The sequence below is a fragment of the Hydra vulgaris genome, chromosome 05, assembly GCF_038396675.1.
Source record: "Hydra vulgaris chromosome 05, alternate assembly HydraT2T_AEP".
In the NCBI taxonomy this organism is placed as follows: Eukaryota; Metazoa; Cnidaria; class Hydrozoa; order Anthoathecata; family Hydridae; genus Hydra; species Hydra vulgaris.
Window position 1 is genome coordinate 30,385,172 of NC_088924.1, and position 15,668 is coordinate 30,400,839.

A 15,668-nucleotide genomic window follows, 5' to 3' on the forward strand; every position below is an offset into this window, starting at 1 on the left:
TAAACCTTTTCGAATTTACTTCAACACATACAATTTTTTTCCATTTCTTTATATTAACAACAGATAAAACCTCCATCATCAAGGTAAACTTTATTGAAATTTTGAGATTTTTACGAGTAAAAATTCTCTTGTACAATTAGATTTTGATACTTTTTAAATACTCTGAAGAGTACTAAAATAAAATAAATTTCCTAATACAAAACTTGTATTGATAAACTTAGTTGATCATTACTATGAAGTTTACATCAATAATCTGCTTAAATATATTTTTCAACGAATACGCACTTGCCTCTCTTTCAAAATCAGCGAATCAGATTGCTCATATTTCTGTCTATTCTGAGCCTGTATAGGGTTTCAAAATATGCTTTCGGGTTAATGTAGACGGGGGGAGTAGAAACCATATTCGGGGCTTGGGGACGAAACAAGAAAAATTTATTTAAGGAAAACATACAAATTTTTAGACGTTTTATTCTTCTGCTACAAGTTTTTCACGTTTTTTAATTTAATTTTTTTTTGGAATCAGAAGGAGCCATTGGAGAATTAATGAGTTACTTTCGTAAAACATGGTCCAATGAGCCCATTACGCCAAAAATGCATTTATTAGAAAACCATTGTGTTGATTTCATTAGAAATTGGGGTTTAGGTCTTGATATTTATGGAGAGCAAGGCTTAGAAAGCATGCATGCTGAATTCAACAATATGAACAGCACCTTCTGCCATATAAAAGGAAAACAAAGACTACAAAGTATTCTGTCCAATCATTACATCAAAAACTCCCCAGAAGCTTTGGAAATTCGTCCAACTACTCAAGAAAGAAAAACTTATAAAAGAAAAGCCTTGTGATGTTTCATAGATAATTGTATATACGATAGTAATTGCATAACGACTTAATTTTAATGTTTATTGTTAAAAATATGTGTGTATATATATATATATATATATATATATATATATATATATATATATATATATATATATATATATATATATATATATATATATATATATATATATATATATATATATATATTTCCGAATATAATAAATATTTAATATAATAAATAGTTAATATTTTGTATACTAGACAACAAAGACTATTTCATTTTATATTTATTAGATTGTTATTCCTTAAGTTTTCGCGGACATCTTAGAAAGTTTCTATAGTTACTTTCGGAAGTTTTAGGGGGAAAACGTATATTTTTATTTTACGAAAAAAGTATATAAAAAAAAATAATCGGTTCTTCAAAATTTGACAGAATCTCCAAATACCTTAACTCCTTCTCTTAAACATTTCAGCTTTTCTCAAAAAATTCATTTAAGTACTTATTTATCAATAATTACTGACTTCCCTAAAAATTTTTAACTAAAAAAACTGAAAAGTTCTAGATCCTATAAAATAGGGATAAATGTTTTATATATATATATTTTTTTATAGAAAACTAGTATAACCTAATATTTAATAAAATAGAAAAATTTAATAAACTATTTTTATCAATAAGTATTTAAAATTTAGTTGTTAAAAAAAAGTGATTTTTATGTTTTTTTTTGCGTTCCGCATCTTTATTGAATAATTAACCAAATAAATATTTGTCAATGCGCATGCCCAGAATAAAGTTCCATTACGAAACTGCCGTAAATCATAAAGATTTATCACACTGCATCAAAATCAAAGCTTATTGTGCTAAAAATCAAAATATTTTAATGTTCAAAAAATATCTTTTAACCTTTGCTTGAGTTATTTCTAGGGAATTTCGGGTCTGGGTACCCGGACACGGCGAGTCTGTGGCCCGGTCTAAGACTCGGCGAGTCTTGTGATTTGAATGCCTGGACTTGTTTCAAACGCATAAGGGTGTTTTTTGAATCCCTGACCTCTCTAGTCATCTGTATGTGATGCATAATAGCATGCTTAGATAATGCTGTAGTTATATTATTGCTAGGGCAACCCACGGTAAAAAAAGTTTATAAAATTAACGGTTGGATCAAAACTGTCAATTACAAAATAGTTGGGTCAATCTAATCCAGAAAGAGGCAAAATATAAATTATAATATTTTCTAATGTATTTTAAAACAATTTTGTATCATTTAAGAAACTCTTCAAGGTATTGGAAGTGTGCACTTTAAGAAAATATTAATATGGAACATGAGTTGACAATACGCTAAAGCCTATTACATTAAATGTTGAAGCTTTTAGTAGAAACGCTGCTAATCTTGCAACAGCCCGATTAGCAATTGATTTTATGTTAAGAAAATTAAAAGAATCTAATGGTACTTTAAGTAGAGAGCTATTAATGACAATAAAAACTAGAATATATAGCCATTAAATTCAAGATTTAGAAGAGCTATTTTAATCTCTTGAAAATGGTACTACGCCAAGGAAAAGAAAAAAAATTTACAACAGATTTATTGAAGAGATTATCTTATTATCTATAAAATACTGCGGATAAATGCATGTTATTGGCAATTTAAAATACTAGAGAAGTTGAGGCAACTGACTATGGGCACCAACCAAAAAGGGGCGCTTGTTTTTTTGTTATATATGTATTTTTTTAAATTTTATTACGAATTTTTAGGCGACGATTATTCCAACGATTATTATATATATATATATATATATATATATATATATATATATATATATATATATATATATATATATATATATATATATATATATATATATATATATATATATATATATATATATATATATATATATATATATATATATATATATATATAGATAGATAGATAGATAGATAGATAGATAGATAGATAGATAGATAGATAGATAGATAGATACGTATATACATAAAAATAATTTTTACTTTATTTACGACACCTTTAATCTGGAATGAATTGAAGTTTTTATAGTCAAAACTATACAAAGCTTACAATAATTCAGCTTAAAAACTTCAATTAATTCAGTTAAAAACTTTGGTACTCCAGATAAAAAATTGAAAAGTTTCTGTAAATTTTTATTTTTGTTCCTTTATGTAGTTGGTAAGTCCCTTAAGTCTTAAGGACCTTATTATATCTAAAGTTAAAAGTTTTAGAGTCTAAAAAAAGTTACGAGAAGCCATCTTCCCTCTAATTTTTTCTTTGACTTTCAAACCTGCATTTCTTTGTGGGACACAGCAGTGTCCCATGCACGCATGCTTAGTTTTTGACAACATTTGAACTTGCATCAGTTAATTGTTTGCATATAATATACTCAAGAATTATATTCAAATAACTATTATATTATCCTAATAATATGTCTATTTGCCCAAATTATAATCTTATTTCTATAAAGAAAGATAAACATTATTCGTGGTACTTACATACTCGCTTGCTATTCTCTAAAATAATATAAAATATATTTACACAATCTAAATATTGCCTCGCCGCAATGAAATGTCGATTTTTAAATTTAAAGTTTCCAGCCTTCAAATAAATTCCCATGTAAATCCCACGTGGGATTTCCCATGTTAGTAAATACCATATAGTTCCCACATCTAACCCATGTGGGATTACCCACATGGGTTTAAAGTGACAAATTTCCAAATGGATACCACATGGGAAAATCCGTCCCACATAAATCCTATCAATCCCACACGGAACCCACGTGGAACCCATGTGGGACGCGGTTTTATTTTTCACTGGGAAACCTCCCAAAATATACCTATTTTATTTTATCAAAATTACTTGTCATTAGTAATACAAACAACACAAAAATAGAGACACTAGTAACTAGTGTCTCTATTTTTGTTTTATTTCTATAAATACATGTTCGAAAACATTTTTTTTATATACAATCGTACTTGCTACCTAAGTTGTTAAAAATAGTTCAAATATTGATTTTTATTTTATTTTTATAAAATATTCCATATATTTTACTAGATGAAAATACTTTAAAAAGTACATATTTTAGTAAATTTAAAATCAATGTAAAACGCAAAGTCCGCTATTAAAAAAATATATTTATAGTATATTTTGAACATCTATTATCGCTTAATAATTCCTAAAAAAATCAGCTGCAGATATTTAAATAAAATAATATTCATTGCAAACTATACCGCATTGACACTATATTTGTGTTGTTTTTATGCCACATTTTTAATCATATCTTTGTTATTCAGTATTGTACGCATACTTTTTGTATTATGGTTTTTAATTTCATGTATTGGCTTATATATCTTTAGATTGATTATTTAAAATTAAAATAGTAGCTTTTCATGAAAAAATAAATACCCAATTTATGACTAATTTTAGGAAAAAATTGGGTATTTATTTTCGCTTGTGATTTTTATTTATTATTCAAAAATATTGATGAAAAACTTGTGAAAAATAAACGGAAATCATCACCTACAATTTAACTTTACCCAATTTAACCCATCAAATTTAACTAAAATATTTAGTTTTGGCTTGATATGAAATTTTTTTTGTTGGGAAGCAGGGGGGGAAGAGGACGTTGCTTTTGATCCCCCCTCTCTAGCTGCACCCCATTTAAATATATATATATATATATATATATATATATATATATATATATATATATATATATATATATATATATATATATTTACATATATATATATATTTACATATAAATGCGATATATTATGAAACCACAAGCAAAAAAATGAAAACTTTTTTTGAAATTCTTGACTGGGTCGTATATGTGATATCTAAACAACAAAACCTTTAAATCAAAAACCGTTTTCAGATTTGGGTTCAGAATTATCGATTTAGTATAAAAACATCAAAATTTTGATTTTGGCTAACAATGAAGTTTTTCAGGCGACTGTGAAATGGTATGAAAGTTAAGAAAATGAAATATTACTTCATTTTCTCTAACGAAAAATCGAGGTGAAGATAACTCCATTTTATAACCTTTTAGGAGTTTTCTTCACTTTAATTTTTGGGATTCAAACTTTTTTCTACTTTGGATAAATTATTTTGTGATTGTGAAGCAAAGATAATTATGCAAAATAAATATTGCACTTTTCGTATATTTAAATTTGTTTCTGATACTAGGACAGTTTTGGTCACACGAAATGATACAGAATTTGATAACAGTACACTCAGTAAAGCATTTGGTGTCAGAACATTTTAGAAATTTGCAACTTTTGGTTCTAAAAGTTGGGGGTCCTTTCTTCTTTCAAATGGATTGAATGCACTTCTGTGTAATGCAATTTTTGCAATTATCGAAAATTCAAAAAAAAAAGCGAGTTTTAATTTCAGTTGTTTTTGATACCTGGGGTTTTGGTCCATTGTCAGTAAGCATTATAACAACTTGCTTCGGGTTTTTCGAATCCTACACAGGGATATCTTTCAACAAGTTAAGTACTAGGGTTCATTTTCAATAAAATTTTCGAAAACACAATTTTCGAAAATTTTCGATTTAATCGTTATCGAAAAATTTTTTTTTTCAGATTTTGTAAAAACTTTCGAAAACCATCGAATAGCCAAAATAATGTCGAAAACTTAAATTTAATTTTGAAAATCCATTTTAATTTCAAAAAAAAATTTAGTTTTGAGCGCGGACGCCTACAAAGTCAAAAGTACATGTAATGTCCGACTGTTAGGGAGTACATTCAGGAAATTGTCTCAACTCCAACTAATTTTTAGGATTCTGTGTTTTTCTTTACCTTCAAAATTTATTTTAATCCTAAAAATAGTTTTAAACCTACAAATGCTAATACACTTGGTTTAACAAAATTATGGGCTCAAATTAAATTAGGGATAGAACTTTACTTCCTTTATGTAAAAAAGTAAATCATTTTTAAATGTAATATATTAAATATAATTACAAATAAAATTAAATTATTGAAAAATAATAATTAAATCGCATTTAAGATTTAATTATAAAGTTAATTATGGTTATATATTTAATTATAAAGTTAATTTTAAAAGTGAGTAGTAAAAGTAATTAATTTTTACGAATAAAAGTAATTAACTAAGTTAATTACTTTTTAACATGATTAATTATAATTAACATAAAAAAGTTACTTATATTATAAGTTATAAATTTTCATCAAATAATTTATAAGTTATAAATGAAAATTATTTGCCAAAGTAAATCGTAAAAAAGTTATTTAAATGTTACTGATGTAAATAATTTATTTTTTTTAACTTTAATGCATCTTATTATCGTTGCTTTTATCATATGATTTTGTTACTGCTGGAGTAATCCTGCGATTGTTAAGTGATTTAGTTTTTAAAACATTTTTTATCACCGGAAAAACTTTATCATCGCGACCAGTGATGGATCCAGGATTTTTTGGTGTTTGAGATAGCTAACTTCCAGATATGGAGCTAACTCCAAACAGTTGTATGTTTGTACTAAAATCATCGCAATTTTTTGTAAAGTATTATTATATAATAATAATGTATTGCAAAAAATTGGGATGATTGGAAGCTGGGAACAAATAAGCCCATTAACTTTATCTCCCCTCCCCCACCCCAAACGTGAGAGGCAACAAGTTGATAAAATATTTTTTACTTGTTACCCCTCACCTCCTGCCCTCCAATCATTGCAATTTTTTCATTCCCAACCTCCAATCATCGCAATTTTATGCAAAGCATCATTATTTGACATAAGTATAAGCGTAAATATGTTTAGAGTTTGCTCTATGTCTGGAATCTCAAACACCAAAAAACCTGGATCCGTCACTGATTGGGATTTCGGTATATCTTAAGAAATCCATTACAAGCCACGTTTTGAATTTGTAAATATTTTTCACAGTTTGTAGAATTATTAAAAAACAAGAAAAATTGTTGCTAGAATTGTAGAGAGAATTATAGAAATATCGTTTTATATATTTCTTTTGCATATTAAAATCTGCAAAACGAATATATAACGTTGTTCTTAAGGGCTGTTCATATGTATGAAAAACATTCTGCCTGGGAGACAACAATAATTTAGCGCAATACTGTTTGTTTCCCAGATGTATTCGACTTAGATACGATAATCTTAGGGGCGATTTTTATATCTAGAAAAGGTGACAGAACACAAAAAGATTTCTCACCTTGCATGTGCCGGATGCATGTTAATAGAGAAATTATATAATTAATTATATAATTATATAATAAATTATATAATTATATAATTATTGTGTTAATAGTAAAACTATATAATAAATATGTAATTAATTACTTATTGTTGTACTGTTTTTTTCTGTAACGTGTGGGAAGTAGGACGAGAAATATTTAATTTTTCCACTAATGCATTTTTCTATCTACCGGACCAAAATGTTGCAATGGCCTTTCTTTGATCTAAAACACAGACATATTAAAATATTGCATAATTTTTGCTAGTTTTATTTATAGTTTAGTTGTTCTTAAAAATTTTAGTTTTAGAATTAATTCAAGTTTTTACAGTATGATAAAAATAAGATATTTATAGAGTATGAAATTAATTTAACTTCTTTGTGTTTATTGTGTTAATTTATGTTTCTTTGTTTTATTTATATTGAATTTTTTCAAAATTATTATAGTATTACTTTTATTTAAAAGTTTTAAATTTTTTTCTGCATTATATTTTAAACTATGTTTTTTTGGTAAGCTTTTTGGCAAAGTGATGCAATTACAGTGTAAATACTAGCAAACTCTACAGATATTGTGTGGTTAAAAGCTGTCAAGACAGTAAGCGACTAAAAATAAATATATAAAAATATAATTTTTATTGCTTATTTTTAAATCTTATTCAGTGGAAATGTCACGATCACGGCTATATGGTAACACCGATTGTCATATATATGGTAACACCGATTGTCATATAAATGGTAACACCGATTGTCATATATATGGTAACACCGATTGTCATATATATGGTAACACCGATTGTCATATATATGGTAACACCGATTGTCATATATATGGTAACACCGATTGTCATATATATGGTAACACCGATTGTCATATATATGGTAACACCGATTGTCATATATATGGTAACACCGATTGTCATATATATGGTAACACCGATTGTCATATATATGGTAACACCGATTGTCATATATATGGTAACACCGATTGTCATATATATGGTAACACCGATTGTCATATATATGGTAACACCGATTGTCATATATATGGTAACACCGATTGTCATATATATGGTAACACCGATTGTCATATATATGGTAACACCGATTGTCATATATATGGTAACACCGATTGTCATATATATGGTAACACCGATTGTCATATATATGGTAACACCGATTGTCATATATATGGTAACACCGATTGTCATATATATGGTAACACCGATTGTCATATATATGGTAACACCGATTGTCATATATATGGTAACACCGATTGTCATATATATGGTAACACCGATTGTCATATATATGGTAACACCGATTGTCATATATATGGTAACACCGATTGTCATATATATGGTAACACCGATTGTCATATATATGGTAACACCGATTGTCATATATATGGTAACACCGATTGTCATATATATGGTAACACCGATTGTCATATATATGGTAACACCGATTGTCATATATATGGTAACACCGATTGTCATATATAGTTAAATAAAAGCAAAAATAAATGCAGCATGCTTTTTTTTACTGATATCGCCGTGCGCCAGATTTCTATTTGATAAAAATTTGTTTATTACAAATTGAGTTATATAATTGAAAGAAAATAGAGAAATTAAAATGAACTAACAAGTTTTCAACAAAGCTGCTAATGTAAACGTACGGCGCGTTTGGAAAGTTAGATATGTATAGAAAATAAAATAGGCAGTTTTTGGCAATATTTTTACAGCAAGCGCAGTAAAAATGAACTTTTAAAGAAAAATAAATTTTTTGCAGAAATGAAATGTAGAAATTTACCTTCAATCTTGCAAATGAAATTGAGAAATTTTCTTACTACTTATTATGCAAAACAATGCGCAACACCATTATCGTAATGCGCACCATTATCGTAATGCGCACCATTATCGTAATGCGCACCATTATCGTAATGCGCACCATTATCGTAATGCGCACCATTATCGTAATGCGCACCATTATCGTAATGCGCACCATTATCGTAATGCGCACCATTATCGTAATGCGCACCATTATCGTAATGCGCACCATTATCGTAATGCGCACCATTATCGTAATGCGCACCATTATCGTAATGCGCACCATTATCGTAATGCGCACCATTATCGTAATGCGCACCATTATCGTAATGCGCACCATTATCGTAATGCGCACCATTATCGTAATAATAATAAAAGACGTATAAAGCAGAGTAAAAACGCTTATAAAATTTTTGCGATATAATTAAAATTTTTTACTAAAAATTGTTGTTGCGTATTAATTAAAAATTAATTCTCGAATTGGTTATTAATTAATACGTAACTGCTGTCATTAGGTTAACCTAATTTCAGCATGTTTTCCATCTCTATGCTATCTTTCTAACACCACTACTTCTATCTTTCGCTCTAAGATAACTTTGTTCTTCCAAAACTCACTTTACTCTTGACCGTAAAGCGGTTATGACGCTCCTTTTTGGGGGGCTGAACATGTCTTTGCGTGTCTTGGTATGGTGGTCTTTGTATGGCAACTAGCCGGAGGAGAATAAACCACAATACTTTTTACTAAAAATTGTTACAAAATAAAACTGAAACCCATATGAAACTTATACGAGACAAATAGAAGTAGAACTTCTAGTAGAAATAACTTTGTATACATAATATTGAGCAATGATTTTTTTTTGGCTTAAACGGAAGACTTTATTCAGTAGTAACAATCATAGATTATAAAATAATTAAGAATGCGACTGTATGTAAAAAAATAGAAAAATATTTGTTTCACCTTATAAAGAATGGCAAATATAAATATTGGCAACCTAAATCTTGACTAAAGAATTCAAGAGATGTAAGATGCACGCATAAAGTGATTCAAAGATTTCAAGTTCTAAACTTCAAGAATCAGGTTGTTTTTTTAAACTTAGCTCATGTATGCAAACTTCTTAATAACTTTTCACAATTGGTTTTATATCTAATATTCTTAACTAAATACTTCAATGTACGTCTATATAAAAGATTGGAGTGTGCAATCTTTTGTATTTGGTTTTTAATATCAATATTAGAGCAAAAAGTGCAATGTATTACAATTGTTCGCACATTAGAGAAGTTAGTTCTGATATTACAGTGCAAAAAGTTGCCAAATGTAAGTTTATCTGTTTTTATTTAACATTTTATGCTAAATAACAGAGCACCGTGGATGAGCATTTAATTGGAAGTTCAGGCCTCCTCCCGAACTTTATGCACAACTTCTAAGAGCAAAAACTGACATAGTTAAAAATATTTTAATTAAAAAAGAATAGATCTATACTTTATTAAAGTTTTTTAATTCCTTTGTTGTTCTATTAAACAATAATTAGGAAAGCGAAACACGCAGGGTTAAATGTAGAAGCTGACGTTTTAATTTAAGAATAGAACGTCAAAAAATGTTTTAAAAGTTATACAATTTTTGGAATAGCTTTAATGAGTTTAAATAAGCATAAAACTTGCCCAGACGTAGGGTTTGAACCATGGATCCTTAGTTTCTGAGGCAAGTGCTCTACACCTGTGCCACGGCTGCTAAAAAAGACTTCCAGAGAAGCATTGCTGCACTTTATTGTTATGATGAGCTGACATTAAGTTTAAAGCCTATGAGTTGAACAGGTATGTTAATAAATGTTAACTTTTCATTTTTCAAAAGATGCTATGGTATTTAATTCAATTTTACAGCAGTTACAGCAGTTTTTTATTAATATTTTACAGTTTCTACAGCAGTTTTTTTATTAATATTTTACTCTGTTCTAATTTTATTTATTCTTTTATAATAGGTTTTCAATATGCAGTATTTATGGATACCATGATACCAGACATACCATGTCCAATGTCTGGAATCAAAAAGTCTTTATCTGCAGTGAATACCCTGGAAGAAAAGACTGAGTTTGAAGATTTATTATTGTTTTATGATAAAATAAATGATATAACAAGGTTTGATGAAAGTGAAATAAATTTAAATAATAAAATTAAGTTTTATTTGCTGTTATATTCCTGTCTACATTTATGTATAAAGTTTTCCTAAATAAAGTAAAATGTGATCAAACTAAACATTCTATGATTTTTTGCGTTCTTTTTCAGCTTCTTCTAATAATTGGATGAAATTATGTTAAAATGTGTTATAGCATTGTTTAATAATGCTGGAACTTATGGAAATAGATCATTTAAAAAAACACTTTATTGTATAGAGTAATTATAGGTAATTTTTTAATAAATGTGGTGTGTATGTTGTTTATATTGTTCCTTATATTTAAAATTTCACACAGTATATAAATACTGTGTGAAATTTTACATTACTTATGTCTTCTTATTATTATTTACATTTTATTTTTTTACATGCTAGTGAAATACATGAAAGATTTCTATGGTTTTTTTCTTTTTAGGAACATTAGTGTTACATACTGCAAAATTCAATTTAGTTGATAAGTTGATAGGCGATCGTTTGAAGAGAGCTCTTAATAGAATAGCGTAAAAATTACTTTATTATGTTTTTGTATGCTTAAATTTTAAATAAACACAAAATGTTTAAACTTTTAGTTATTTATCTGAATCTAGGTTGTTAGACCTAAGTTTTCATTTGTGAAAAGGTTTTTTTCTGTATAACATAAGTTATTTCCTTAAATAACTTATACTTAAAAAAAAAAGGTTTTTAAAAAAACGTTAAAAACAATATGGACGTTCAAAAAACCAATAAAAAACGTTTTTGTAGGCCCCTTAAAAAACGCTCATAAAAAGTTTTTTAAAAAGCTTCGGGTCACCCTTTTAATATGAACGTTTAAAAGACCGTTAAAAAACGTTTTTACGGGACCATTAAAAAACGTTCGCAAAACGTTCATATGCCCACTGGGCATTTTTAAATATTCGATCGCATAAAAATATTTCGATACAAATTATAGAAATTCGAAAGTGATAAAATGTTTCGGTGCCATTTTTAGAATTTCGATAATATAAAATTTTTTTGATACAAATTAGAGAGATTAGAAAGTGAAAAATTGTTTCGGTAAATTTTCGATAATGTAAATAAATTTCGTTACAGGTTTCAGAATTTCGAAAGCGAAAAATAATCGGAGCTATTTTTAGGATTTCGACAATTAAAAAAAGTATCGATAGAATATCGTGAATTTCGAAAAGTGAAATTAATTTCGGTTCGAAATTAAATAATTAGAAATCGTTTGAAACTTACCGAAACAAAAATAGAATTTGCAAAAGTGAACGACCCTATTAAATACCATAGGTTTTGGTTTTAAAGTAAATTTAATTAATTTATATGCTGAGTTTGATGAGAAAGCGTAAACGCACCAAAGTTTTTTAACTTGGTTTTAAACAACTTTCTAAGTTCTTCAACAGCGATTCTTTGTGACAAGACCTGATGGTTATATAGTTTTAAACAATTTATTTCTTAAGAAATTTATTAAAAAAATAAATTATTTGAAACTAGGGTAAACTGCGGTAAAGTGAACTGTTTTTGATTTTAAAGAAAAATTATTCAGAAAAAAAGCCTAACATCTTGCAGCTTTTAAAATTTATACCATTTAAAGTATTAGGTACAACATGGAAAAAAATACTAAGATTAAAAATTATTATTACAATACTTAATATGTATTCATATAGCCTTCATTTTCTTTATCTTTTAATCTTTTAAACGCATTTCCTGATGTAAAACACTCACCTCCATAGAGACTTTTTATTTTTTTCGTTGGTTGCTTGTTGTATGAACAAACATCACACTTTGTGGACATTAACTGTTCTTTCACTGTTTCTCTTATGGCTTTATTTCCATTAAAATAATCTGCATCTGATATTAATAGTTGATTTATTTTTTTTATTGTTCAAGTCTTTGTCTACTGATATTATAGTTTTGTGAGAATTTTATTTGTTTTTTGACTTCTCAATAAAAACATTTTCATAAGTATTGTTCTGATCAATGCCATTGGTGTTCAAAGTGATGTTTTGAGAGATGTTATTGTCACAGTTATTTTTTTTCTGAGAAAAAGGGTGTTTATAGGTTTGTGAAGTAGTTAACTTGCCAGATGGTATAGCAGATGGATCAAGGAAAAATATTTCAGTTTTGGCAAATGATTTTACTAAATGAACTGGCTTAAAAGAGATATCATAAAGTTTTTTTAGTAAAATGGAATAACAGATTTCCCAACCACTCTCAGACTTGACTCGGTATAACAATTAGCCAGAATTTTATGTCATGCGTATTTAACTTAGCGAAAGACTCCGACGTTAAGTGGCTAGAGCAGATGCAAACAGTGTGCTGGAAAACACAAAATAGTTACATAATTTTCAATTGCTTTTTTAACAGTTTCTAAAGACATTTGACTCATATGAGCATCCAAGATAAACAATTACCCAAATTAGGTGCATATGTTTGTAGATTTATCTACTGAGAATTAGATATGAGATACCAAATGAGGTGCATATGTTTTCCTTTGAGATTCTTTTTTTTTAATGCAGTTTTTTTGGCATTATTTCAATATATTATACTTCTGAAATAAGTTTCAAGAAAATTTCTACATCAAATATTTATTTTAAGAGTAAACAATTTAGTTAAGTAATTACAATGTATATATACAGTTCTGCTAAAAGTATTTGATGAAAAAACATAACAAAAAGACTAGTTCACTTTACCCCAATTAGACAAAAAAATAATGGGTAAAGTGAACTAAATTGATTTACAAACTAAAAACTGTTATATATCATGATAAAAACTACAGTTTTTGTAAAGCAGCATTATATTATCTTTAAAATGTATATAAATAATATAACTGATATTCGCATTAACAACAACAAAACTTAAATTTAGTAAAACCTATCGCAAAAAGATTGATAACGTAGTTTTAAAACTTCCGTATGACTCGTTTTTTAAAATGGTTTTTACATCAAAACAAAAGCTTAATTTAATTTTTTATGAAAAATATTAAAATGTTGTATTAATCAAAAATAATTCAAAAATTCTAAACATAAAGTTTTTTGAAGGCGATGATTTTTAAATATAAAAAAATAGTTCACTTTACCCCTAGTTCACTTTACTCCAGTTTACTCTATAATTCTTTGGTAATATAAACAAAGCAAGTTGTTTGCTATGCATATAAAGCATAGCAAGTTGTTTGCTATGATTTTTTTAAACCATTTTGTTTCCTTTTAATAAGATGGTCAATGTTTTTGATCAGTTTTTCCCATCTAGATGTAGAACTTAAAAAGTTAAAAATGGAACTTTTCCGAAAAATACAATCATGAGTACGGAAACCCCAGGAGCATGGAAACCAACAAAATTTAAAGTGTGAACTCCATATGGAAAAAATCTTGCTGACTCACAGAGAGAATAGACGACGCCACGTATTTTTTAAACATATTAGCTCTATTGTAGTTACCTTGGCGGCGCAATCAGAAATTTTCGACCATCTTTCTTTTATTTTTCAGTGATCTCTATTACTACCTTCTCCGGTTTTTAGATGAGATTTAATAAAATAAACAAAGCTTTCGGTAACTGTACGGTGATCATCATTGGTGTGGACATACCTGATTATTCGGGTCTTCTGCTCCTTGTGAGAGGCATTTGTAGAGCAGTCAGACAGAACAGAGTAGTATTTATCTTTTATGATATTTGACAATATTTCATTTCTAACTTTCTTCCCGATTAACTCAATCAGCTCATTTTGAGTTAGAGGAGAATAGTAGGACGTTGTGGTTTTCTTTTCTTTACCAGATGCAATTCGTTCAATCGAAGAATAATATCAAAGAATAATAGCGGCTTATCAACTATACCAAGCTCAGAAAGTTTCTTTTATTACCGATGACTTCTGTAAGTGCCCCGAAAGATTATCTTATCTTTTAAAGTCGGTGGAATATCTAGTATTTCTAAATTAAGTTCATTGTTCTAAGTTTTGGAAACCAATAAATAAATTTCAAAATATATATCAACTATGTTAGTGTTAAAAGGCACACTTCTGTTTACTAAATGAGCATTTATAAGTTGGAGTTTATGTAAGGAGACGCAATGTTAACTAATTTTCTTATCAACATCAAAGAGCTCTTCATAACTATTTTTTTTCAAGTGATAATTTTGCGCCCTCCCAAGTTTGGCACCTCGAGCCGCGACCCTGCTGGCCCCGCTCTTAGTACAGTTCTGCTGGTGCCCCTAATATTTTGGCGCCCGGGACACGTTTGTCCCTTTTGCCTCTACCCGTCGGGGGCCCTGTGCATGATTTCTTAATTAATTAAAGAAAGTTTAAAATTGTGCACTATATATACACTATATATACACTAAACAAATTTAAGAAAAATTAAAAAAACTTTTTTTTAGTTGTTATAGTTTTTTATTATAAGTTAATATATGCTTGTTCTTACATGAATAAGTATATCAATTTTTAAATAATTATTCTTATAAATTTATATATTTTTATATTCTCAAGAAAAAGGAAAAAAAAATATATATATATATATATGTATGTGAATATATATATATATATATTATATATATATATATATATGAAATTCTTAATCTTGGCCTTGACCTTGCTACTTTTGACCTTGTTAACAACTCTAATACATATATATATATACATATATATAAATACATATATATATATATATATATACATAT